General features: G+C 41.0%; 1 protein-coding gene across 4 annotated transcripts in view; it reads right to left on the reverse strand.

Annotated features, from left to right (window-relative positions):
• Positions 1–27,235, reverse strand: part of SLC16A12 (solute carrier family 16 member 12) — a 60,445-nt gene that overhangs the window by 21,701 nt on the left and 11,509 nt on the right. For all 4 annotated transcript variants that reach the window (XR_012669386.1, XM_048857177.2, XM_075130945.1 and 1 more), the window contains exon 2: positions 22,822–22,895. The gene's annotated coding sequence lies outside the window, so the exon portion shown is untranslated. The remainder of the gene's footprint in view (positions 1–22,821; positions 22,896–27,235) is intronic.

Raw genomic sequence — 27,235 nt, forward strand, 5'->3', positions numbered from 1 at the left:
CTTAACAACTAAAGTTACTCATGTTACACACGTTTGCAGGATTGGACCCATAGTGACCAGCTGCCATGGCTGTGATTCGGTTTTCACCAACCACTACAATACAAGGCAGGGCTGAGCGTTCTGAGGCTAAGCCCCACGTATGCTCAGTTTCCTGCACATGCAGCCTGGCTGTCTGGGCTGTTCCCCATTCCCAGGTCTGGGCAGGATGACTGCATGGTTTGGGTGATTACTGTTAAGGGCTAGTTGCTTTGTTGCAGGGTTGTTGGGTTTTTTTTTTCCTGAATGAAGTAAAGACTTCAAACAAACAAGCAAAGCAGTCTGGTATGTGTTTCAATTTTGCTTGGAGAGAAACCTAAAATATCACAGCTATAGTGTAATATTGTAGATGCTGAACATACAACATTCATGCTGACAAGAATCACAGGCAGTCCCATGAAATGTTATCTGATAACATTTGGAGAAGGGCTTTGGGGCTCTTTAAAGGTACACAGTGATAAGCAACTCAGGGTAGTGATTAAATCTCTGATGAGATGCCTGCTCAGATCACACAGTTCCTCAGTCAGACACTGCGCAGATGCTTGACTCTGAAAGGCCCTGAGCCCTATGGTCACAAACCAGCAAAGCACTACAGCACATGCTTAACATTAAGAACCCGAGTCTTCCAACTGAAACTTGCACAATCCATCCTTGTAGCATCTCAGTTTGTGCATTTTGGAACAGAAAACTCTTTCCAAAGGCAGAAGCCACAGGGCAGTATTACAATGCACCAGAACTGGTGACCTGAGTTACGTAGTGAAGAGAATATTTGGAATTGCAATATGGAAACGTGTGCTTGTCTGCAGTTTCAGGCTGTTATTTTAATGCAAATGTGTTTTAGAAGGCATACTCCAAAAACAGTATCAAGGAATAAAACAATCCACGGAGCAGGCTAGACCTACGTGTCACTGCCATGCGATGACACAAGTTAAACCAGGTCACTGACAAAATGTCTGCCCCAATTCTTGATGTAAAGGATACCAGAAAAACCAGTTATTTCCACTGGTTTTCTGTCACTCTCTTTACTTGAGGCCAAGATACTGTATCGTGTGTGTTTTCTCTCTCTCATGTCTGATGGGGATAGCTGATATTTCTACTTAAATATTTCTAAATGGTTCAGAGCCAACAGGCTATGCACATTGTTAGCCTATGAAATGCATGTTTGTAAATTACACCCTCCTCCCTCTGATGGTTTGCCACACTCACTGGTTTTTCATTTAAATCATATTGGAAATGGACAGTGTCAACCTACATGTTTGTATACCACCTTGCACAATAGGCCTCTTGAGTGGCACCTTTGGGTGCTACCATGGTACAAATACGAACAACACATTAATTAAAATAAAATAGGGCTGCGAGTGGCTCCAGTTGTGGTGGAAATTACATCCCCTGTGATGGATCAGCTTCCCTTCCCAATTCACAGTGGCTTTCAATCTCATTAGTTTGTCAGATCCCTTACCCCCAACATAAAAAATAGCCCCTGTGTCATACTGAACACCTGATGTATCTGCAGTTTGGTTATATAGTAATGGTTATCTTTGCTCACAAAAATCTAACAAGAAGTCCCAGCTGTCATTGCAAGAGTTTTTATGAACAGCCACAGGAATAGGTAGCTAGGCCACAAATGTTCCTATGGGAGTTTAAAATGTAAAAGCTCGTACAAGTACAAGCTCACTCTTGCAAGAGAAGAGACCACAGACCTTGTCAGTTCAAATCTTGTCTCAGCCCTTATCCTCAAGGCAGTGAATGGCATGGGCCCAGGATACCTAAAAGGTCAACTGAAGCTCTGTGATGAAGACTATCATCGACAGCTGTGCTTCTCTGAACTCTACAATAAGAGTAAAGCTCTTCTGTTCAGGAGACAGGTCTTTCTCCAGGACTGGTCCAAGACTGTGGAATGAACTCCCCCAGGCACTAAGGACCACCACAAACCTCACCACCATCCAAGTGCAAGGTGTGTTTCTTTGACCTACCTTCTCTAACTAAAGTATATAGCAACATGTCTATACATCTTATTTTCAGAAGTTCCAAAACAAGACACTTCTCCCCTGGTGGGAGGATGAGAGAGCAAATACGTGACAAATGTTAGACAGGTTGCTTTATCCATTAATGGAAGGGACTCAGATACTATGGTGCTGAGTGCAGTATAAGAACCTATAAAGAATTACACACACACACACGCCCCCAAACACATAAAAGAAAAGAATATTAAGGTTGCCAAGTCAAGCTCTCAAAAGCTAGGAAATGCCAGAACTAAGGTTTCCTGTGCTTCCTTAATTTGTTCCTGTTGGGCATAGGCATTATGTTACAGTCTTTAATTACATAATCACAGGGTGAGACTTAGGAATCTTTCCTTCCATTCCAGACTCTGGAGGGGAGTGTATTGTAGTGAACGTAGACTTTTTTTGTTCGTTTCCTCCAACCTTGACCCCTTCTGCCTCATCCCCTCTAAAAGGTCCCTGACCCAGTCCTGTCTCTTTAACCACCCTTTGCTCCTTGTCACAGTCCCATCCTCTACTCCTCAGTCTTCTTATCCCAGTGCCAGTCTTCTTGTCCAGCCAGTCCTTGTCTTCCCCTCCAGGTTCACTTCCAATCTACCCCCTGGCTCCCAGTTTCTCGCCTTCCCCACACCCAGTCCCAGTCTCCTTGCCCAGGCAGTCCCAGTTCCTGCCTCCCAGATCCTCATCTAATCCATCTCTGTCTTCCTCACATTGGCTTCCAGTCCCAGTCTCCCTTCCTGGGTTTATCCAACCTCAATCTCTTCCTTCCATCTCCTTACTGGCTACTTAGCCTAGTCATTTTGCCTAGTCCAGTTTCTTCCCCCACACCCTGCTCCTTGTCAGATCTGTCTCTTCTCTACCACTGACCCCATTTCCCTCCAAGCATTCCTAGTCCCAGTCCCCTTGTCCAGCCAGTTCCAGTCTTCCTTCTGCCCCTCACCTCCTAGTACACCATCCAACCTCAGTGTCATACCCCCAGCCACCTGGCTCGCCGTCCCCACCCCAGCCTGGAACAGCTGGGAGGAGTCATTACAGCTGAAGTCCCTCTGAGCTCCCATAACCTTGGGCTGCAGTATGTTCATTCACCCTGTGGGGATGGCACATGCACAGTCTGGTCAGCACTAGGCTATGAGAGGATGGAGCATGCTCAGTGAGGATAGAATCTTTGTAGATTTTAGCTATTAATATTGACATTTTTATTGAACATATGCAAACTGCAATTTTTCAAAGGCTTATATCTTGACCAGATTTGGGAGGATTTTCCTGGGGATGGCATTAGTTGACACACAGGCAACCCCCTGTCACATTTCAAGTCCCTGCTCCAAAGCTTGGAGGTGCTAAAGCATTTCTGAAAATGTCTCAAGAATTTTTTAACATGGGCTAAATAATCATAGAATCAGAGAATATCAGGGTTGGAAGGGACCTCAGGAGGTCATCTAGTCCAACCCCCTGCTCAAAGCAGGACCAATCCCCAACTAAATCATCCCAGCCAGGCCTTTGTCAAGGCTGACCTTAAAAATGTCTAAGGAAGGAGATTCCACCACCTCCCTAGGTAACGCATTCCAGTGTTTCACCACCCTCCTAGTGTAAAAGTTTTTCCTAATATCCAAACTAAACCTCCCCCACTGCAACTTGAGACCATTCTGTCATCAGCTACCACTGAGAACAGTCTAGATCCATCCTCTTTGGAACCCCCTTTCAGGTAGTTGAAAGCAGCTATCAAATCCCCCCTCATTCTTCTTTTCCGCAGACTAAACAATCCCAGTTCTCTCAGCCTCTCGTCATAAGTCATGTGTTCCAGTCCCCTAATCATTTTTGTTGCCCTCCGCTGGACTCTTTCCAATTTTTCCACATCTTTCTTGTAGTGTGGGGCCCAAAACTGGACACAATACTCCAGATGAGGCCTCACCAATGTCGAATAGAGGAGAACGATCACGTCCCTCGATCTGCTGGCAATGCCCCTACATATACATCCCAAAATGCCATTGGCCTTCTTGGCAACAAGGGCACACTGTTGACTCATATCCAGCTTTTCGTCCACTGTAATCTCTAGGTCCTTTTCTGAAGAACTGCTGCCGAGCCATTCGGTCCCTAGTCTGTAGCGGTGCATGGGATTCTTCCATCCTAAGTGCAGGACTCTGCACTTGTCCTTGTTGAACCTCATCAGATTTCTTTTGGCCTAATCCTCTAATTTGTCTAGGGCCCTCTGTATCCTATCCCTACCCTCCAGTGTATCTACCTCTCCTCCCAGTTTAGTGTCATCAGCAAACTTGCTGAGGGTACAATCCACACCATTGAACAAAACCAGCCCAAGGACCGACCCTTGGGGCACTCCACTTGATACTGGCTGCCAACTAGACATGGAGCCATTGATCACTACCCATTGAGCCCGACAATCTAGCCAGCTTTCTATCCACCTTATAGTCCATTCATCCAGCCCATACTTCTTTAACTTGCTGGAAAGAATACTGTGGGAGACTGTGTCAGAAGCTTTGCTAAAGTCAAGGAACAACACGTCCACCGCTTTCCCCTCATCCATGAAGCCAGTTATCTCGTCATAGAAGGCAATTAGGTTAGACAGGCATGACTCGCCCTTGGTGAATCCATGCTGACTGTTCCTGATCACTTTCCTCTCCTCTAAGTGCTTCAGTACTGATTCCTTGAGGACCTGCTCCATGATTTTTCTAGGGACTGAGGTGAGGCTGACTGGCCTGTAGTTCCCAGGATCCTCCTTCTTCCCTTTTATAAAGATGGGCACTACATTAGCCTTTTTTCAATGTACATTTCCCTAGCTTCTTTCTCACAAACAGGTGGACCATTTGGCTGAAAGTTTCGAAGAAAATTCAGCCTCAGATTGACAACTGGCATGGAAAAATTCAGCACAAATAGTTAAAGTTTTGTAAAGTTATGAGCAACTGGAAACAGGGTCTTATAATGGGAAGTATTGGAAAAGCCTCTTTAATAGGCAGTGCTACCAGCCCTACTTATAACAAAATAGAATCACTTTCAGAAAAAATGCTAAATTCCTCTTATTGACTTAGCTTTCCCGCAGCAAATTCTTCATATAGTATATCCAGTGAATTAATAAGTAACTTAAATTATGTCACTGCACATTTATTTTGGCATTATGGCAATTTGATTCTCCAGTTAGAAAACGTTATCTGTCGTTAAACAAATCCAGTGTTATTTTTCTAATGATGCCATACAACTGAATTTCTTTGGGTCGTGGACGCCGCAAGCAAAGTCTTGAAAAACACTTAATGAGACATGCAGCTGTATGACCCCCTGTCCTCCCCTCCACTATTCCTACCTCTGTTTGTGCATCTTAACTTAATCTAGACACTAAGCTTTTTGGTGCAGAAAGTGTCTTCCTGGTGTTTTTATGGAATTTAGCATGATATGACCCTGATCCCAACTGTTCCCACTGGGGGCTGTGATAATACAAATAATGCGTACAACATGAGTCTTGCTCTCAGATTTGGGTGAGGGGAGGAAGGATTAAGGGAAAAGATCACTAGAGAGTTTGCACTTTGGAACCTTTCTTGGGTAATTTTCACTCAGGCATTAAAATGAATTTGCCTTATAATGAGTCCACAGGAGGCTCTGGGGGAAAAGGTAGCAGAAATTCTGCTGATGTATGAGAAAACTCTCAGCTACCCTGTTTGTCCAGAAGATGAGTCACTGCTTAGTGAGCTGGTTCTCAAGTTAATATGTTAGGCTTGAATCTGGCAAAATAAATAGCCTTTCAATTACTTTTACAGTTGTCGTCAAGATTCCTGGATAGGAAACAACAGTTAGCAACAGCATCTTCCTCACTGTTTCTGCTCAGCCAACAGAAAGAAGTGGGCAAGTCTGCTCAAAGGACACTGCCTCAGTGTCTCACCTCATCAGGAGATCCTTCTCCTAATGATAGGAAGGCAACGAAATCCATTGCAACCTAGCAACTGGCCTCTGCACATCACATGAGCCACCAATCTTTTAAAAAATGGCACATAGCCAATGAGGCACTCACTGCATCTCTCTGTCCATCTGTCCTTCCACAGTAAAGATTTCATTTTTTAAACAGTACAATTCAGTGATACAGTGATATTGCAACAGCTTTTCTGTTTTAGAGGATATTAGTCTTAAATTGTGGAAATTAGAGAGAGTCCCTTTGTTTTTTCTGTTCCAGTTCATCTCTTCAATCTCCAGTGCAGAGTTTCTGGTTAATAATACTTCAGAAAATAGCTCTCTCGTCCACTGCAGGTTTTGGATGATTCTCAAACTTTTGGGCTTCTCGTTAGATATTTGATCCATGATGGAGAAACAGACATAGGGCTGGATTCTGCTCTCCCCCAGTGTAAAGCTGCAGTAACTCTATTAAAGTCAATTACCCTTATTCTCATTTATACTAAGCCCCCGCTTGGAAATGTAAAAGGGGCCTTAAAGTGGGAGTAAATTAAGGCCCTTTTGCACTGCAAGAATAGCATAAAAGGGCCTTTGTGTAACTGAGAATCAGGTCCAAGAAGTTAGTCCAGATTTACAGCAGTATAATGGCAGTCAGAATCTGGCCCATAATTTCTACATGTGTCAAATAATACAGAAGGAAAGGTAATTTTCATGAGACACAGAATGAGAAACAAAAGGATTTAGACAGTGCTTAGTCAGGAAAAAATTCTGAGAAAAAGTTATGCGTACATATTCAGTATTTGATATTCACTTCACTATTTTAGCTGTGGTGTTTCGCTGTGATTGGTCAGATAAGGTACACATGATGACTGCCACTGTGCCCTGAATGGCTGAGAGTACAAGTTCTCCTAGAATGAATGAATTTGCATGTGTGAATGTAAAATCTGTTTCCTGTGAATAGTAATGTACATAGATTTGAAATTCACTTTCTGGGAATGAATGTTCATGGAAAGTGAATACAAGCTGTATAAGCAAGGCTAATGCAAAATTAATTATAAATTAGAGTGATTAATCACAGCTTTTTGTGTGTGTGCAATATTCACCCAGTCTAATAGGTTTACTATCTTCCTAAGCAGCTACTTTTTCCATAAGATTTTCAATGCAGGGCTCCGATTATGAGATTTAGTATAACTTGTTGGTATGCATATGTTATATGAATGCATTAACCTCTTGCTTGGATCTTCTCTGGTCTTTGTTCTCTCTTCTCTGAATATTGCATATTTTGTCAGTAATGAAAGAAGGGGAAAGGGCAGAGAGGGGAAGGAGAGCAAAAGATGGAAGAAAAGGAGGGAAATGGGAGAAAGAAGAAAGAAAATGGATGGTAGAAAGGAAAAAAATTAAAATATTTGATAAGTGCTATCAGAGCTGACTCATGTGATCTATATATAGGTTAAGTCTGCATAAGTTCTGCATATTGCATATTCTGATTTCTGAATGTGCCTTGAAAGAGTTATTTGCCCTAGAAGGGTTTTCACTGCTGCATATGAATGCATATAAACCCACAGAGAGAGTAGCCTAAACCAAGCAGCACATTTGAAGGAAGATGAGATAGTACTAGGGATATGAACATGAAATAGCATGTTACTTTGCTGTGATCAGATTATCTAAATTGATAAATATTTCATATGGTATCAAGAATCTCCCTTCCTCACTCTCTGGTGTCCTTAGATGTTTACTTAGATCCAGTTTAGTTACTTTCTAAGTATTCTTAAAGAAGTTAGTGCACATAATAATCTGTAAACTTCCTTTTTAGGAGCCATTTTTAAGTAATAAGAGGGAAGAAGATGTTGAAGGGCACAGGTGTGTAATCAAATGAATTATTCTGAAATAGCACCAGTTCTGGCCTCCCTTTCCTTTTTTCCATAACAATTACATATCTCTAATGGCATTAAAATTAGAAGTTTGGTAGTCAGATAGATTTTAACTTGTTCTTTAATGCATGGGAAACAAATACCCTTTAATTCTGGGATTCGAAGGCATTTTTTATTCTAATATATTTTCTCCAATTAAGAAATGAGCTGTCCCATTTTGCAACTTCGATTAGCTATTTAACCAAAAAAGAACAGCTTGTTTTGATAAGTAGCCCCTGAGTTCTAGGATTATGACTTTGCCTTATTTTTTATAAAACTCACCTGAAAATCTTAGTGCTGCTGCCCAAATGTCTCAGATTTCTTCTCCACTTAGAGATGTGTCTGTCTAATCTTTAGACAAAACCAGTTGTTTATGCTCTTCTGAGATAACAGGTGGGGTTTACACATCCCTACACAGGTTGTCCAATTAACACTTGTCCCCTTGGGAACCAGTAATTCTGAGGATTACACTGACTAAGGCACAAGGTTGTTCATTCAAATTTTAAGCAGGTCTTGCTAATTTCACTGCTTCCCTTGTAGCGTTACAAAAGGTCATTAAAAATGATCATTCCTTTAGTGAATTTTGCCTGTAAAAAAGATTTCAGCCAGATTATTAACCACTACAACACTTACATTCCTTATCTCACTGTATCTTTGGGAAACATCACTCTTATCTTTAACAGACATTCATCCACAATATGATGCATTGCCTTGTTTCTAACTGGGTGGCATCCATCTGACTGGAAGAGAAGATTTAAGTTGAAATGAGTGCACTAGGCAAGCTTATACTGCTATTAAGAAGTATGAAGAGTGAATCTAGTCACACGTCTATTTTTCTAAATTACGAATACATTATATTTTGGATCATGTACAGGCTACACTGATAAAGCCTGAGTTTGAGATATACTTTATTTATCTCAGTGCTCTCAGACTATGGGCCACATTTGGCTTTCAGTGCAGCCACTCTACCCTATAATGATGATGATATGGCTCAACAATAGCCATAGCAGCCATTTGAGTAAAAAATCCATTTTAAAAGGATGACAATGCCTGGCTTACGTGCATACTATTCTGTGATCTTACTATGCATACTGAATTCTTCCCATAGACAGACCTGCTACATACATACATACATACATATGTGCATTTCAAAGCACGTTATTTACCCCACCACCACACCATAGGGTGCAATAGGTCCTCAATACTTGTTTCACTTTATCAACAAAAATATATTTAGACAATTTTTAATCTGCTAGTCTGTAAATCTTTAATCTGCTTGCTGACCTGTAATGATGGACTTTCATATAAGAGAATGATAATAAAAATGAATTTGTATTCCAATAGGTCCAGAAGGCCCCAAATCAGGATGGGGGCCTCACTGTGTTAGGTATTATACAAATATACAATAAAAGACAGTCCCTGATCTGAAGAGCTTCAGTCTAAATAAAAAAGACAGATAAGGCAGGGAGGGGGAAGGATGTAGCAAGCATATCAACAGAGCAATCAGGATGATGGGTGACAAACATGTGCTTCAATTGGTTAGTTGTCCATTTATATGTAGTGGGAAATGGTGTGAGCAGGGGGTAAGGGGAAGGCGTGAGGTACTAGGAGCATGGAAACAGGAGAACCACACACCACACAACAAAAATACTAACCCAGGAACCTATCCTTGCAACGAAGCCCGATGCCAACTCTGTCCACATATTTATTCAAGTGACACCATCATAGGACCTAATCACACTAGCCACGCCATCAGGGGCTCATTCACCTGCACATCTACCCATGTGATACCCAGTCTCTATACAAAAGAATAAATGGACACAAATCTGACATTAGGAATCATAACATTCAAAAACCAGTAGGAGAACACTTCAGCCTCTCTGGCCACTCAGTAAAAGATTTAAGGGTGGCAATTTTGCAACAGAAAAGCTTCAAAAACAGACTCCAAGGAGAAACTGCTGAGCTGGAATTAATATGCAAACTAGATACCATTAACCTGGGTTTGAATAGAGACTGGGAATGGCTGGGTCATTACACATATTGAATCTATTTCCCTATGTAAGTATCCTCACACCTTCTTGTCAACTGTGTAAATGGGCCATCTTGATTATCACTACAAAAGTTTTCGCAAAAAGAAAAGGAGTACTTGTGGCACCTTAGAGACTAACAAATTTATTTGAGCATGAGCTTTCGTGAGCTACAGCTCACTTCATCGGATGCATACCGTGGAAACTGCAGAAGACATTATATACACACAGAGACCATGAAACAATACCTCCTCCCACCCCACTGGCCATGCGGGTACCCATAGCAGTGCCGCTGATCTGAAGGTATACATTGTCCCCAAATGTAAAATAATTATGGGTAAGGACAAAGTCACAAAGTTCAGCCACCAGGTTAGCCGTGACATTATCGGGGATAGTGTTCTTGACGGCTTGTAGTCCATCTTTGTGTGGAATGTTGGTGTAGAGGGCTTCTACATCCATAGTGGCCAGAATGGTGTTATCAGGAAGATCGCCGATGGATTGAAGTTTCCTCAGGAAGTCAGTGGTGTCTCGAAGGTAGCTGGGAGTGCTGGTAGCGTAGGGCCTGAGGAGGGAGTCTACATAGCCAGACAATCCTGCTGTCAGGGTGCGAATGCCTGAGATGATGGGGCGCCCAGGATTTCCAGGTTTATGGATCTTGGGTAGTAGATAGAATATCCCAGGTCGGGGTTCCAGGGGTGTGTCTGTGCGGATTTGATCTTGTGCTTTTTCAGGAAGTTTCTTGAGCAAATGCTGTAGTTGAAGCCTTTGAGGAATTCCACCATGATTTCAACAATTTCCATCCCACCATCAACCTCAGCCTGGTCCAGTCCACACAAGAGATCCACTTCCTGGACACTACAGTGCTAATAAACAATGGTCACATAAACACCACCCTACACAGGAAACCTACTGACCGCTATTCCTACCTACATGCCTCCAGCTTTCACCCTGACCACACCACACGATCCATTGTCTACAGCCAAGCTCTGCGATACAACCGCATTTGCTCCAACCCCTCAGACAGAGACAAACACCTACAAGATCTCTGTCAAGCTTTCTTACAACTACAATACCCGCCTGCGGAAGTGAAGAAACAGATTGATAGAGCCAGAAGAGTTCCCAGAAGTCACCTACTACAGGACAGGCCTAAAAAGAAAATAACAGAACGCCACTAGCCGTCACCTTCAGCTCCCAACTAAAACCCCTCCAACGCATTATTAAGGATCTACAACCTATCCTGAAGGATGACCCAACACTCTCACAAATCTTGGGAGACAGGCCAGTCCTTGCCTACAGACAGCCCCGCAACCTGAAGCAAATACTCACCAACAACCACATACCACACAACAGAACCACTAACCCAGGAACCTATCCTTGCAACAAAGCCCGTTGCCAACTGTGCCCACATATCTATTCAGGGGACACCATCATAGGGCCTAATAACATCAGCCACACTATCAGAGGCTCGTTCACCTGCACATCCACCAATGTGATATATGCCATCATGTGCCAGCAATGCCCCTCTGCCATTTACATTGGTCAAACTGGACAGTCTCTACGTAAAAGAATAAATGGACACAAATCAGATGTCAAGAATTATAACATTCATAAACCAGTCGGAGAACACTTCAATCTCTCTGGTCACGCGATTACAAACATGAAGGTCGCTATCTTACAACAAAAAAACTTCAAATCCAGACTCCAGCGAGAAACTGCTGAATTGGAATTCATTTGCAAATTGGATACTATTAATTTAGGCTTAAATAGAGACTGGGAGTGGCTAAGTCATTATGCAAGGTAGCCTATTTCCCCTTGTTTTTTCCTACCCCCCGCCCCCAGACATTCTGGTTAAACTTGGATTTAAACTTGGAGAGTGGTCAGTTTGGATGAGCTATTGCCAGCAGGAGAGTGAGTTTGTGTGTGTGTGTGTGTGTGTGTGTGTGTGTTTCGGGGGGGGGTGGGGGGTGAGAAAGCCTGGATTTGTGCTGGAAATGGCCCACCTTGATTACCATGCACATTGTAGGGAGAGTGGTCACTTTGGATGAGCTATTACCAGCAGGAGAGTGAGTTTGTGTGTGTGGTTTTTGGAGGGGGGTGAGAGAACCTGGATTTGTGCAGGAAATGGCCCACCTTGATTATCATACACATTGTGAAGAGAGTGGTCAATTTGGATGGGCTATTACCAGCAGGAAAGTGAGTTTGGGGGGAGGGGGGGGGCGGAGGGTGAGAAAACCTGGATTTGTGCTGGAAATGGCCCAACTTGATGATCACTTTAGATAAGCTATTACCAGCAGGACAGTGGGGTGGGAGGAGATATTGTTTCATGGTTTCTGTGTGTATATAATGTCTTCTGCAGTTTCCATGGTATGCATCCAATGAAGTGAGCTGTAGCTCACGAAAGCTCATGCTCAAATAAATTGGTTAGTCTCTAAGGTGCCACAAGTACTCCTTTTCTTTTTGCGAAGACAGACTAACACGGCTGTTACTCTGAAACCTACAAAAGTTTTATTCTCCTGCTGATAATAGCTCATCTTAATTAATTAGCCTCTTACAGTTTGTATGGCAACTTCCACCTTCTCTGTATATATTATATATATATATATATACACACACACACATTTATCTTCTTACTATATGTTCCATTCTATGCATCCGATGAAGTGGGCTGTAGCCCATGAAAGCTTATGCTCTAGTAAATTTGTTAGTCTCTAAGGTGCCACAAGTACTCCTGTTCTTTTTGAGGAGAAGGAATAGCAATATCGATAGGGAAGGGAAGGAGAAAAGGCAAGAGGGGAAGGTGGAGGGAAGCGAGAGTAAAGTTACAGCAGAGAGACTGTGGTGGTGGGTGGAGGGAGTTGGAAAAATAACCACTCAGAATCAAAACACAAGAAAATAAAAATTGTAAAACAAAAGTAATAATGTAACTTGAATACTATTATGGCCCACCCCGGCACTGGGATTAGTGTGGGGGAACCCTTATAGCCACTGATTCGAATGGGACCGTGCAGGAGCATGAGGGTCCATTCACACTGGTCCCTTTGCAGGACTTAGTTTGTGAGATCTGGTGAGATCACAGATGAGGACATGGGTACAGGCCCTCACAGAGGGAATCAGTATAGTCTGCTGAGTCCATAGGATGCAAATTAAAACTTTACAGTGAAATTAATCAACTTTAGAAACCATCTAAGGGACTCGCAAAAGCCAGCGGTCTGTCACAGGTGGTTTATAGCAAAAGGTCAAACAAAATTATGATCCTTATGGTTATTTAAAGTGGTTTCTTCAGAGAAAGGACTGGCTCTGATAGTTAGTCCTTATTTAGTGCAGGTTTCACTACACATATTTACATGATAGAGTGTAACAAGCGTGAAGGAATATTCAGAAGAAAAGTAATTTTGTCTGACACGTATTAGTCCAAGTTTCAGCCTGGAGGCAATAATTATGATCAAATTATGCTAAACTCAGCTGGAAATATGGATTTCTTATTATAGCCCTGACAGACCTTTAACTCATCTATATCAAGTGTCACTGTAATGACAGTATATAGAGCCAAATTCTCCACTTAAATACGCTGGTCTAAAGGAGAGGAGAATTTGGCCCTTTAGAGTGTATTCTCTCAGTAAGATTACTCTATGATCACATACAACAAAATATGCTTACTGACTGGAAAGAGAATTCTTCTGAGTCTAATTGGAAGCCAGCACATAATGGACATTTTATAAGTGTCAGCATTTTAACAGTAAGTTTTTGTAGATTTTTCCTGTGGATCTGGAACAAAGCAGTCCCAATTACTAATAGACATCTGAAAATGTTAACAGTAAAGACTCAATAATACTTTGGAAAGTCATTTGGATCCATTCTCTGTTTGAAAGAAAACGGTTAGGAATTATGAGCTAAATTCTCATGTACACTGGTGTCAATCCAGAGTGATTGTAATGGAGTTATTGCAAATTTACTCCACGAAGACTGAGGATAGAAATTTGGCCCTGTGGTCATTTCATTCTAATGGTCCATTACATTTCTATAGTAAATAAAAATCTAATCAAAATTGAAGAACTGCCCATCAGAAGATTCAAAACTTTTACAGACACCCCCAAAGGGCAAGGACTTTTATTGTACTGTGACTTGAATTCTGTTTTAATAATACAAAAATAAAACTAATGAAAAAAGTCACCTTAGGCCAAATCCTACCCTAGGGTTCATGTTTATAGCTTGCACCAACTTCAAGGTTTCTCCTACTCACTAGATTGTGTGATAAGTTAATTCAGTGGTAAGATTTTTAGAATTCTGGATTTTTTTTCTTAATAATAAATTAGCAGTGAACTACACATTTATTATTCAGGAGGCTGTTGGCCCAGGAGTTCAGCAGTCATTACCATAGGGGTCATATGCCTTCCCCACTGCTAACTATTTTTTTTCTCAGTATTTGTACTTAATATACATTGTTGATTCACTGTTCAGTTTTTAGTGAGTATGGAAGGTTACAAGAATGTTTCTTAGAACTGCCAAGTTATATATTGATTCCGCAATTATATTTCATTTTGGGGTTCCTTCTGAAGTTTGTCTTTTTAAATACTGTTATATTTTAAACATTCCAGAAAACACTTCTCTTTTACAGTTGAACATCTAAATATGTGGTGGCACTTCAGTTTTTCCATTTTCTTGATTTCCCTAATTGTTCTGGGAATCATAAATTCACTCCTTTGGATTGGCTTTTCATCAATTTCCCATTATGCCTTTAAACAGATGTAAACTTTTCAATTTAATTGCTTGCAAATACAGAAAAAGCTTTTTGTAAAGCCTTACGCTCTTCCATCTTGCAGGAACACTACCATGAGAAAGAATTCTGCTGTACTACTGCAATAGGACACATGGGAATATGATGTTTTTCTCAAGGCATTTAGTGATTAATGTGACTAAATTATTACTTTTTTTCTGTTCACTGATGCAAACCAGTTTCATCACTGAGATACCCTGACAGTGATCCAAATATTCTTCTTCCTTTGGGTTAGTTGGGGATGGTCTAGTAATGATGTGAACTGTAGAGGGAACATGACCTAGAGGAAGCTCATCTCACCATTAATTCACGGAAGATTTTTGGTACCCAGGTAGCCCTAGCTGTGTGGGGAGTACAACATTATATAGATTACAAAGGAGTATGCTACATCATGTGGTCATATAGATAGGCTTATAAGAAAAGTACCCAGGCCGCTAAAAGGCAGTGATACTGCCAGCTCTCTCAAATCCAAGTCCTGAAGTGAGATCTACGCAGATGAACACTTTCTGCCACAATTGTAGGATCAGAGCCTTAGGGAAGAGCTAGCAATAGTTCTGCAGGTTTATGGGAGCTTTGTAACTCATGTCTGAAATACTCCTAAATATAGAGATACCAAGGAAGCAGTAGTCAGGGCTACAGGAAGTTGAGATGACCTCACCTAGTACTTTTAGAAAATGTACTTGTATTTTGAATTTCTCTCATTTTTCATCTGATGCTTGTTCATCCCTTCTGTATGTGGAGTTGTTTTCATTCAAGTTATGAAAGGCTGACTTGGTCAGTGATGTTCCTGAGTTCTAGTAAAATGGAAAAATGCCCCCATAAAGGGGTTCACTCACCATATACGCACCTCCCTGTGCCTGGCATAGCAAAGCGGTTGTCCCTATATGGAGCCCCTGCGGAGGTTGCTTGCTCACTGCAGTGGTCTCTCTTCTTGCAGTTTGGCCCTCCAGGCAAGTCATGCTTTAGTCCACCCCTTCTGAGGCAACAGAGTCCAACCAAACTACAGTCAAATGACCTTACAGGTGTCTTCCAGCAGTCTCTGGGCTTCATAATCCTTATACCCCTTACTTCAGGGCGTTTCATCCCACCTTCCTTGGTGGCTGGCAGGGAAGCCTAGGTGATCCTAGCCTCAGGGACCCTGTAGCTGGCAGCCAAGGTCTACTCTGTCAGACTCCTTACGGCCTCCTTGGACAGCTTCTTACTTCTTCTATCCCTCAGCGAATGACTACAGATTCTCTCCCTGCTATCTCTTTCTACTACAAACTTCATGGCTTTATAGTCATCACCCAGGCTCTCCTCAGCTAGGCTTCATTATCAATTAAGTCTGGCTTTTTCTCTCTTGCAGGTGCTGCCAGGTATGTTAATTGGCCTCTCAGGCTCATATTAACCCCATCAGGGCCTGTGTGGGGTGCACTCCCCTTCATAACTCTCTTAGAATCAGATAAGGGGTGTCTCTTTTAATACAGAAATACTTCTTAGGAAGATTCTCAATGCTTTCTTCTTCATATTTTTCTTATTCTACAGAACTGTAATTGGCTAGACCAATTTTGTTTGTTACAATGTGCAAGATTTGTTTACAAAAAATCAGACATGAAAAGGCAAAACACATGGTTTCTCCTCATTCGCTTATACTTACATACCCAAACAAATCAATTAATATGTTTAATGCACTATGTGTTCTTCTAATGGGCAACAACCTTTACGTACAGTGATATTAAACTGCCACTATGACCATTATTTCCACTTCCTGTAGGTCACAATTGTTAGGTATACCACTGAAATAATGATCCCTGTAAAATTATGATAGCCACATCATCAGCTAAAAGACTCTCTTGATTTTTCTACATAGAAAACATCCTTGGTCTTTCATGGATTTAAGGCAGTAATGGAGCAGCATCTCCAAATATAGGGGAGAAAAGAGTTCAACACAAAAGAAAACCAAAAAAGATGAAACCCATTGGTTCTTGAAATGACTGCTGCTTTTGATTAATATTGTTTTAATAATGATGGAGCTGGACACTACTGAGGCACCAAAAAGTCACCAGACAACCCACAGATACCTCAAAGAGAGAGTAAAACATGTGGCCAATGATATCAATGAGTGAAGGCATCTCTATTATAGCAGTGCCATTCATGCTATTAGAGATCATATGTCGGTGTCACCTCTGCATCTAGGAGTCATTAAGGCTATAAAATATTGCTCTGAAACAATCTTTGAAATAAAAGGTAGCCGTGCAGGAGGAGCTGATTTTACAAAATGCTGAATGAAACTCTGTTTTCCCTTGGTAAATATGTTGTTTCACATCTCTTGTCCCTTCACATACATTCTTCTGACCACCTAACTAAAATAAAGGATGAGCATATACTTTGTTCAGAATAAAGTTTGTCTGTATATTAACAGGTGGAGGGTGCTTCTATCTTTCCCTTGTTTCCTTATTGTGTCAAACAATAAACCACAGGCCAACCTTTTTCATTCATAACCTTAAAATTCCCATTGTTTCAATAATTCTCTCTTTCTCAACAATACCAGTCTATACAGTATCTAATAAAATCCCTCAGCGGACGCTATCGCATCTATCCCTAACCTATCTGCCTATTACAAATTATATGAAAAAAGTAATGCATAATTAAAGTTTGTTTTTTAAAATTTTCTCACTCTCTTGTAACTAAAATAGTTTAAAAGAAACCAACCACCTGTGTAAGTGACTAGTCAATAACAAATTATGCCATTCATATCCATAACAAGTAAGATTTTAGGAAACACATGCTGTTAGGTACAAGAGAATACTTTGATGTGGTAGTCACTTTCAATCAATATAAAAACCCCTAGAGTCAGAGGAATAAAGTATTACATACCCTGTGGCTAAGAAACATTGTAAGGAAGAAACAGACAGGCAAACAGCGTATTCACATATAAAATACAGGATTGACTTTCCTTGTTCCGGAAATCTGTATAAGCCTAAATTTTCCCTTGTATTTTAAGAAATGAGTGTAGGACTAAACTGTTGCACCTCAAGTCATCATCTGAGAAGAAGAACCATTCAAACAAAAGGAAAGTCACTGCCTCTGTCATCCCCACAGCTTGTTATTCCACATAAACTCACTCTCATGGCAGGCACTCTTATAATAAAAGGCACAAACAGAAACAAATCTATGATTATTGTATCAATACCAGACTGATTTCTTTGTGATATTTTTCCAAAACAACAGGACAATATACTTTTGCGTGTGCGCAACTTTACCATCACTAAGAACCAGCATGAACTTCTAGTAGGTCACATCAAAGGCGCCTCTTTTCGAACATGAACAAGGCCACATTTCATGAGAAATCTTTGAAACCTGAGTGTTATTTTAATTGCTGTTTGTTGAACCTCCTTCAACAACAATTACTTTTCTTTCCCATATATACCAGCACTAATCTGAGTTATAACCAAAGCCTAATAAAACTAGAATAACTGCATCTTTTCCTGCATTGAGCTGATAGATTTAGAGATTTTTCTGTAATAATTTCCAATATCAGTCCTGCTGTGGTAGGCATTATAGCAGACACATCTTTCTGTTTAGTAAATATCTCTTCCTTTGTTCTTACTCCATGTTCATTACCACCAAACTGCATTCACATGTGACCGTGTCTGTAACGGGCCAAATTCTGCCTTCAGATATGTGTTTACAACTCCTATTAAAGTCAATAAGAGTTGCACCCATGTACTTTAAGACAGAATTTGGCTAATTGGTACTAATTGTTTTTTCCTTTGACTGAACCATTCCTGACCTGACTACTTATTTACAACTCCAGTACAACCATGAAGTACCATTACCTGCATCATTTAATAATAAGCAGCCAAAGTTCCAATACTGGTCCTTTAGGACTTCAACAGAAACTTCATTCAAGCATTTAAAAAGTTTGAAGTCTGACTTCATAATTCCTCTGGCTAATAAGATGTCTTTCTATATACTACAAATATTTCCATATATAGTTCAAAATGTATAACTTAGTCACCACACTCTTAGAAAATCTCAGACCTAGCTGGAGGGCATACAGTATCTCTTTTGATTCCCTGAAGACTTTCCATAAAAGACACACACCTCTGCTTTCAGAACACTTCCATTTTCTTTCCTTGAGTATGCTCAGCTTTTTCAAATAACTCTTACAATGTAGATTCTTAAGATGTTCTCCAGAGTTGGTGTTAATTCAACAGATCTGTAAATCCTTGGTATAAATTTAGGCCCCTTGTAAATATTTTACATTGCACAAAGTCATTCCAGCAATATGAGCAACAGCAGGAAGATTTCCTAGAATGGGGTTAATAAGTTAATTTGAATATTATTTAAAATATTAAAAGTTGTGACCATAAATGTAGCTCTCAGAGAGGTACAGCAAGTACTCTGAAATATGTTTAATTTCAATCATCCCATTGTATTAGGAAAGTGCTGGAAGCCTCATCACTGGCATACTTTAAAACTAGATTGGACAAAGCCATTGACACTATCTGGAACAACCCTACATTGGGAGGGGGGATATGCAAATCACCTAATAGTTATTTTCCATCTTTCCTTGAGTATGCTTTGTGATAATGTTATGATTCAGATAGCTCCTTCTATACCTGAAGCACATCAGGCTGTGATCCGGTCTGATCTCACAAACAAAGATGGGTTGAACCTAGCTAGGAAATGTATGGAAGTCCACAGGAAACACATGCTACAGGAAGCAGTGTTGGAGACTCAATAGTCTACACTCTGCCTTCTAAGGCAGTGCTGAATCAATGCCTCAGTAAGATGATGAGTCCACAGTGTGACTGCATGGAGATGTCATATTTTGGATGAGATACCTAATTTTTGACCACTTGTATCGTTAAAGATTCCATGGCATTTTTCACAAGACTAGAGATATTCGCCCTGGTGGCTTGGCCAGTTGAAGCGGAGTAATTTATGTTCTGCTTACATAAAAATCTCCCTTATTTCAGTTTGTTAAAGTATTCTTCCCTTTCAGTAGTGCACTAGTGTCACTGTCTGCCATTGTAAAGTTACAGACTTCCACACTACAGGTAGCTGTATTTCAGTGGTAAGTGAAATGATTCATAAACCATGTAATTCCTCTAAATAGTTGTTCATTCTTTTAATAGAGTACTTGGAAATTCCAAGTTCTCTATCAGTCTGGAGTCTCTGGATTTAGTCAGAATCATATCTGTCCAAATAATACAATTACAATACATTCTTTTTGGCACCTTGTATTTCTTTTAATAGAGATTTTTTTTTCTGAGTTTTCTAAATAATGTGGGAAGGCAACATCACACATTAAAATGGAAGGAAACAGGTTGAGATCAAAAGAAAATGCTGAAAACATTTCTGAAAAGAAAACAACCGCTGAACAAGAAGAACCTATTAGTCTATAAGCACATTGTGAAACTAGGTAAAAACTTTGATCTGTTCACAAGTAAAAGTTTATTTTCTTGTAGAAATTATATACCATGAATCAAAGAACAGCTGACATGTCTGAAATAAATGGGCACATTCCCTATGCTCAGTGTCCCAGTTTGTCTTACTGAATAATTCATGTTTAAACTAGTTTCCAATTAAGCTTGTTTCTTTTTACTCTTCGGGCATCTTTGAAGCTATAAGAAAACTGCCTCTCTAGTTTCGCCTCCAAAGCAAACCCAGGAACAGGTATGTGACTACAGAGAATCTGCAGCGACTTCCAGGCATGGTACTGCTTGAGACCATGCCTATTGCAACCCAGGAATACAGTTTCAATATTCATCTCCCTTAACCATTGACTTTGTGATTCGTAGGAGATTTAAATTCTTCACATGTTTCACCCATCCCCTTTATAATCAGTTCCAGACCCCAAATGAGTTACGATAGAAATGTTCACACCGTCACGTGCAGACTTGCCATTTCCATTCTGCTCTTTTAAAATCTATCTCCTATACTATGCCCATAGAGATCTTCAGTTTGTAAGCTATCAGCTTCACAGGCAGAACTAAGCAGCAAACAGAACACTACTTCTGGTGAGGGACAGATGGAGGCCTTTGAGCAGCTCATTTGGGACTGGCTGTCAGGAAGTCACATGACAGTCTTTCACAATCAGGGAATGCATGGATCTGTAACTACTGGGAATGCTTAAAGAAATAACTGCACATGAAAACAGAGGATTAGTCCGACACACAAAAAACACTAGACAAGGTGCTAGGTAGGAGAGATGCACAGAACTAAAGAACTATAACAAAGAACTAAAGGGTGTTCATGATGCTAAAACTAACTAGTATAAATGGGAGCCTGTGGTTTTATATAAAAAGAGATTGAGTCACATCGGAACTCAGGAGACAGCAAACAGAGAGAAAGACTGCATCACGTTTTTTCTTTGATCGTTAGTAGCTACACTAAAACAGGAAAGAGAGCCATAAAAGAAAGGTTTAGCTAGCCAAAGAGAAAAAGATAGTGAGTCAATGAACTGTGAGGCAGCAATCTTAGAGATTAGAGAATTGTTTTTTTAAGAAGTGAAGGGATTAATAATAACAGAGCCTGTGAAGGATGACATTTAAAGAGCCTGAAAAGATGAAGGGAGAGAGACAAAACTATCTATAAACCAATCTATGAATTTATCCATGAACCACTTACAGGAAAACTGTACAAAAACCTCTATATCTCCCCCCATGAAACAATCCCCTACTTGCACGGTCATTTTGCCTATGGATTAGAAAATTTACAAGACGAAAGACTTGACCAGGCAGGCATTTTAGAAAAGATTATAGAACTAAGTATCAGATGAGAGCATATGAATGGTATTGTTCTCCCACAGGGTGTGGGACAATAACAAGGGCCTGCAGAAGTGGAGCAAGTACATCATCTTCCTTCCTGACACCCAGCTAGACTTGATCAGTGAGCCATTCTCAGGAGAAGTTGTCACTGGCTTGCCAGCCTGCATAATCACATGCCTATCAGTTAGCAAACATCTGAGCACATACCTCAGCTAAAGGAACCACCACTATGTCACCTGTAGCAACCAAAAAGTGGGAGTGCGTTAACAGAATTTGCAGATGACTAAATTGGGAGGTATTGCCAATACAGAGGAGGACTGGAATATCATACAAAAGAAGAACAGAAATGGGATGAAATTTAATAATTTGAAGTGAATGGTCATGAATTTAGAGATTAACAACAAGAATTTTTCCTATAAGCTGGGGACTTATCAGTTGGAAGCAACAGAGGAGGAGAAAGACCTGGTGTATTAGTCAATCATAGGATGACTATGAGCCACCAACATGAAGCAGCCACGAAAAAGGCCAATGCAATCCTAGGATGCATTAGGCGAGGTATTTCCAGTAGAGAAAGGGAAAAGTTATTACCATTGTACAAGACATTGGTGGGACCTGATCTGGAATACTATGCACAGTTCTGATCTTCCATATTCAAAAAGGATGAATTCAAAGGGTGATCCAAGGAATGGAGAACCTGCTTAACAAGAGGAGACCTAAGGATCTTGGCTTGTTTAGCCTAACCAAACGAAGGCTGAGGGGAGATGTGAGTGCGCTCTATAAATACATCAGAGAAATAAACACCATGGACGGAGAGGAGTTATTTAAATTAAGGGCCAATGTTGGCACAAGAACAAATGGATATAAACTGGCTATCAATAAATTTAGGTTTGAAATTAGACAGTTTTCTAACCATCTGTGACATTCCCCTCTGGTGTTATCTGGACCAGTGATCTGCTAGGTCACTCCAATCCTTGACTCTGGAAGCCAGCCTTACCCTGCTCTGCTGTGAGAACCCCCACTCCTGGGCTGTTCACACACAGCCTCTAGCATATAAGCTGCTCCCAGCTACTTGCAACTGAATGACACTAGCCAATATCTCCGGTCCCAGACACAACCCTAGGAGCCTCTGTCTTGCAGTGTCCAGTTATGCCCATTGGACGCTGCAAGCTCACATGAGTTAATCAATTTAACAGAGAAATTGATATGTACCAGGATTGTTATCCCAAAGGGAGCCTCTGACTCACTTCAAACCAAACACACTGCTTCAGGTAGAATAAACAAACAAATGTATTAACTGTAAAGATAGATCTTAAGCGATTATAAGTCAAAACATAACAAGTCAGATTTGGACAAATGAAATAAAAGTAAAACGCATTCTAAGCTGATCTTAACACTTTCAATGCCCTTACAAACTTAGATGCTGCTCACCACAGGCTGTCTGGTTGCTCTTCAGCCAGGCTCTCCCCTTTGATCAGTGCTTCAGTCGCTTGGTGTCGTGATGTCTGTAGATGTAGGTGGAAGAGAGGAAAAGTATGGCAAATGTCACTCCCTTTTATCATGTTCTTTCTTCCCCCTTGGCTTTGCCCCCCCCCCTTCAGAGTCAGGTGAGCATGTTAGATCATATTAAAGAAGTTCTGTATTAAAATCACAAATGAGTTTGATTCCTGTCATAAATATAAAGGGAAGGGTAAACCCCTTTAAAATCCCTCCTGGCCAGAGGAAAAATCCTCTCACCTGTAAAGGGTTAAGAAGCTAAAAGTAACCTCGCTGGCACCTGACCAAAATGACCAATGAGGAGACAAGATATTTTCAAAAGCTGGGAGGAGGGAGAAAAACAAAGGGTCTGTGTCTGTCTGTGTGATGCTTTTGCCGGAGACAGAACAGGAATGGAGTTTTAGAACTTAGTAAGTAATCTAGCTAGGTATGTGTTAGATTATGATTTCTTTAAATGGCTGAGAAAATAGCTTTGCTGAATAGAATGAATATTCCTGTCTGTGTGTCTTTTTTGTAACTTAAGGTTTTGCCTAGAGGGATTCTCTATGTTTTGAATCTAATTACCCTGTAAGGTATTCACCATCCTGATTTTACAGAGGTGATTCTTTTCTTTTTACTTCTATTAAAAGTCTTCTTGTAAGGAAACTGAATGCTTTTTCATTGTTCTGAGATCCAAGGGTTTGGGTCTGTGGTCACCTATGCAAATTGGTGAGGATTTTTACCAAACCTTCCCCAGGAAGTGGGGTGCAAGGGTTGGGAGGATTTTGGGGGGAAAGACGTGTCCAAACTCCGTTTTTTCAGGAACCCAGATAAAGTTTGGTGGTGGCAGTGGAAATCCAAGGGGAAAGGGTAAAATTAATTTGTACCTCGGGGAAGTTTTAACCTAAGCTGGTAAAAGTAAGCTTAGGAGGTTTTCATGCAGGTCCCCACATCTGTACCCTAGAGTTCAGAGTGGGGAAGGAACCTTGACAATTCCCCATAGTTTAAATTCCAAGGTATTACTAATTAAGAGGTCTCTTGGTTTTTGGTACTGTTTCTCTCTCTCTATGTGTGAAACTTGCAAGCTGCTAATTGTGTTAGTACATTCTAAGACAGAGTCTGTTCTCAAAGCAATTCTTTGTAACAACAACTACTCACACAGAGAGAGACTCAAAGCAATACTCTGTAACAACAGAAACAGCACCCAGAGACTCCCCGCCCTTTTGTTGTATTCATCTTGCTTTGTTAACAATTGTGATTAAAATAGAGATAGAGGATGTATGTGGACGGATGCTTGGTGTGGATAATAACTGAATGATCAGGGAGGTGCCAGCCTAAGAATCCAGTGTCCATCGGCTGAAGAAGGCGTCAAGTGGAAATAACCAGAGGACCCCCAGAGGGCAGACTGGAATCCACCCAACAGCCTCAAGAATGGGAGAACCAAAGAACATGATAACATCTGGCAGCACGGAGCTGTCAGGAATATGCCATCTGCTGATTGATTCAGTAACAGCATGATGAAGCAATTCCCATAGACTGGCATAGGAAGAAATTCCTATAAAAATGGACTCTAGAAAGCGAGAACTTTGGGGTCTGATTCTGCAAACCAACTTCCAGGAGCATCAGATGTGCATCTGACAAGGCCCTGCTCCCTCCTCACCTCCAGGCCAGTGGCTTGGCATGAGTAACTCTAGGCTGGTAACTATGATAACCTTGCAGAACGTGTGTGTGTGTGTGTGTGTGTGTGTGTGTGTGTGTGTGTAAATATGAAATTGAATGGAATGTTATAGCTATAACTAACTGCTTACTATGATTCTTTCTGTATTCACAATAAATGTGGCATTTTGCCTTTTCCCCTTTAATAAGATCCTGCTGGTTTTTATTTTATTGGTATAACAAGCATTACTGAGTCTCTCCAAGCAAGGTTGAGCAATTCCTCTGGTGTGGCCTCATGCAGGTGAGTCATTGCATTGTAGCTCCCTTGCTGGACAATGGCTGTTGATGGGTTGTTTGACACCCTGCCTGGGCGTTGGTTACTTTCCTTGCTGTTGCCTTAGGGGAGCTAATATCTGGCTGATTCCCCCAACTTACAGCATGTTTTAGTGACAACCATACTACATAATTCTCATAACTTCAGATAAATTAATGATATACACCTATGGATAGAGAAATGACTTTCAGCAGATCATAACCTTTCCCCTGATACCTTACAAGGCATGCTTTATATGTAAGAGCATGATTATATGAAAATGGGGAATATGGGGGTTACAGCATGCTCCCCCAAGGTATAGAATGTCACAACATCAGAGGAGTGAAGTTCTGGAACAGCCTTCCAAGGAGAGGGGATGGTACGATGAGTTTTATATGGCTCATCCAAGACTGCTAGTAGCAAATATCTCCAATAGCTGGAGATGGGAGATTAGATGGGAAGGGCTCTGAGTTGCTACAGAGAATTCTTTCCCAGGTGTTGGGCTGGTGGGTCTCACCCACATGCTCAGGGTCTAACTGATCACCATCAGGATGGGGTCAGGAAGGAATTTTCCCCCAGGTCAGATCAGCACAGACTCTGGGGATTTTTCACCTTCCTCTGCGCTGTGAGACATGGGTCACTTGCTGTTTTGAACTAGAGTGAATGGTGGATTCTCTTTAACTTGAATTCTTTGAATAATTATTTGAAGACTTCAGTAACTCAGCCAGAGGTTGGGGTCTATTACAGGAGTGGATGAACAAGGTTCTGTGGCCTGCCGTGTGCAGGAGATCAGACTAGATGATCATGATGTTCCTTCTGGCCTTAAAGTCTAAGAGAATCCTATAGCTAATTTTAACCCAGGTAGTTAGTCTAGTCCAGCGGTTCTCAAACTGTGGGTCAAGACCCCAAAGTGGGCCGCGAACCCTTTTTAATGGGGTTTCTAGGGCTGGCGTTAGACTTGCTGGGGCCTGGGGCTGAAGCTGAAGCTTGAGCCCAAAGCCAATGCCTGAGCCCCACTTCCCAGTGCCAAAGCCTAAGGGCTTCAGCCCGGGGTGTCGAGGCTCAGGTTACAGCTGTTCCATCTGGGGCTGAAGCTCTTGGGCTTCGGTCTCCCCACCCTGGGTGGTGGGGCGCAGGCTTTGTCTTTGTCTCCCCTCCCCCTCCACCCTACCCAGGGCAGCAGGGCTCAGGTGGGCTCAGGCTTTGGTACCCCTTCCTGGGGTCGTGCAGTAATTTTTGTGGTTAGAAGGGGGTTGCGGTGCAATGAAGTTTGAGAGCCCTGGTCTAGTCATTTGTCAATATACGTCAGCCTGTGAACTCAGGAGCACAGAAACAATAGAGAATAAGAAGCATCAGGCTCTTCTGGGACTAAACAACCATCCCCTTATCCTGTTATTCTTCTCAGTCTAGTTAACAAGATTCCATTACCATAACCCTTATTAAGTGAATCTATTTAACCTTCACCAGCTTATTACACAAGACATCAAGAGAAACAAGAATGATGCAATATCAGAGGACAGAGATTCTTACAAAAAAAAGTTTAGATGGAAAAACATAAGATGACATTCCTAAAAATCGATTTTGTCTGATTTAGTTCAATTCTTCCCCTGAAATATTCAATGCCTCAGTGATCTCTTCAGGAAATTCTCCTATTTATAAAAATAAATTCATCCCATCAGAGAAGAGAAACTATTACTATGTGATTTATGTGAGCAATCACATGACTAAATTCTAAATATTGAATATCTGAAAGGACTCACTCTGGACAGTTTTCAGATAAGCCATGGGCACATATATTGTATGTTCATAAATGTTTGGAAAAAATTATGAACAAACAAGTTAGTAGGAATTCCAATCTGCTTGTGGACAATTTATGAATAGAAAACAAGGACAGATCCAATAAATTCATTGTTCACAATGAATAGTACATCCAGCTCTGCTCTTATTTCTTGTCCAGTTAAGTGCAGCTTCAGTTTCTTTCTCCCTCTCCCCATTCATCCCCAACAATTTCTAACTGCCTTTCTTGTTCTGTTTGTGGAAAAATATTGTAGTCATCTCTGGCTATGAACATTCTTTTTGAACCAAGTTCTTATTAGCTTGAAAGCCTCACCTGATTTATTATTAAAAAATTCAACTGTAAATGAATTATGCATCACAATTTAGGCATGTTTTAAAAGCCTGTGGGCCATATTCTGCTCTCAGTTATGCATGTACATTGACCTTCACCTACGTTACTGAATGCTGTTTATGGAGATGTGGATTATTTGTGAACAGTTTAATGACAAGTTGAAGAGTCATTCCCAAGAGGCTATGCTTCAGGACATCCTAGACTTTTGACCCAAATATGGCAATAAATAGAATGTCATGAGAACTGCACAACTATCAATAGTCCTTGTCTTC

The sequence above is a fragment of the Caretta caretta genome, chromosome 7 (assembly GCF_965140235.1).
Source record: "Caretta caretta isolate rCarCar2 chromosome 7, rCarCar1.hap1, whole genome shotgun sequence".
NCBI classification, from domain to species: domain Eukaryota; kingdom Metazoa; phylum Chordata; order Testudines; family Cheloniidae; genus Caretta; species Caretta caretta.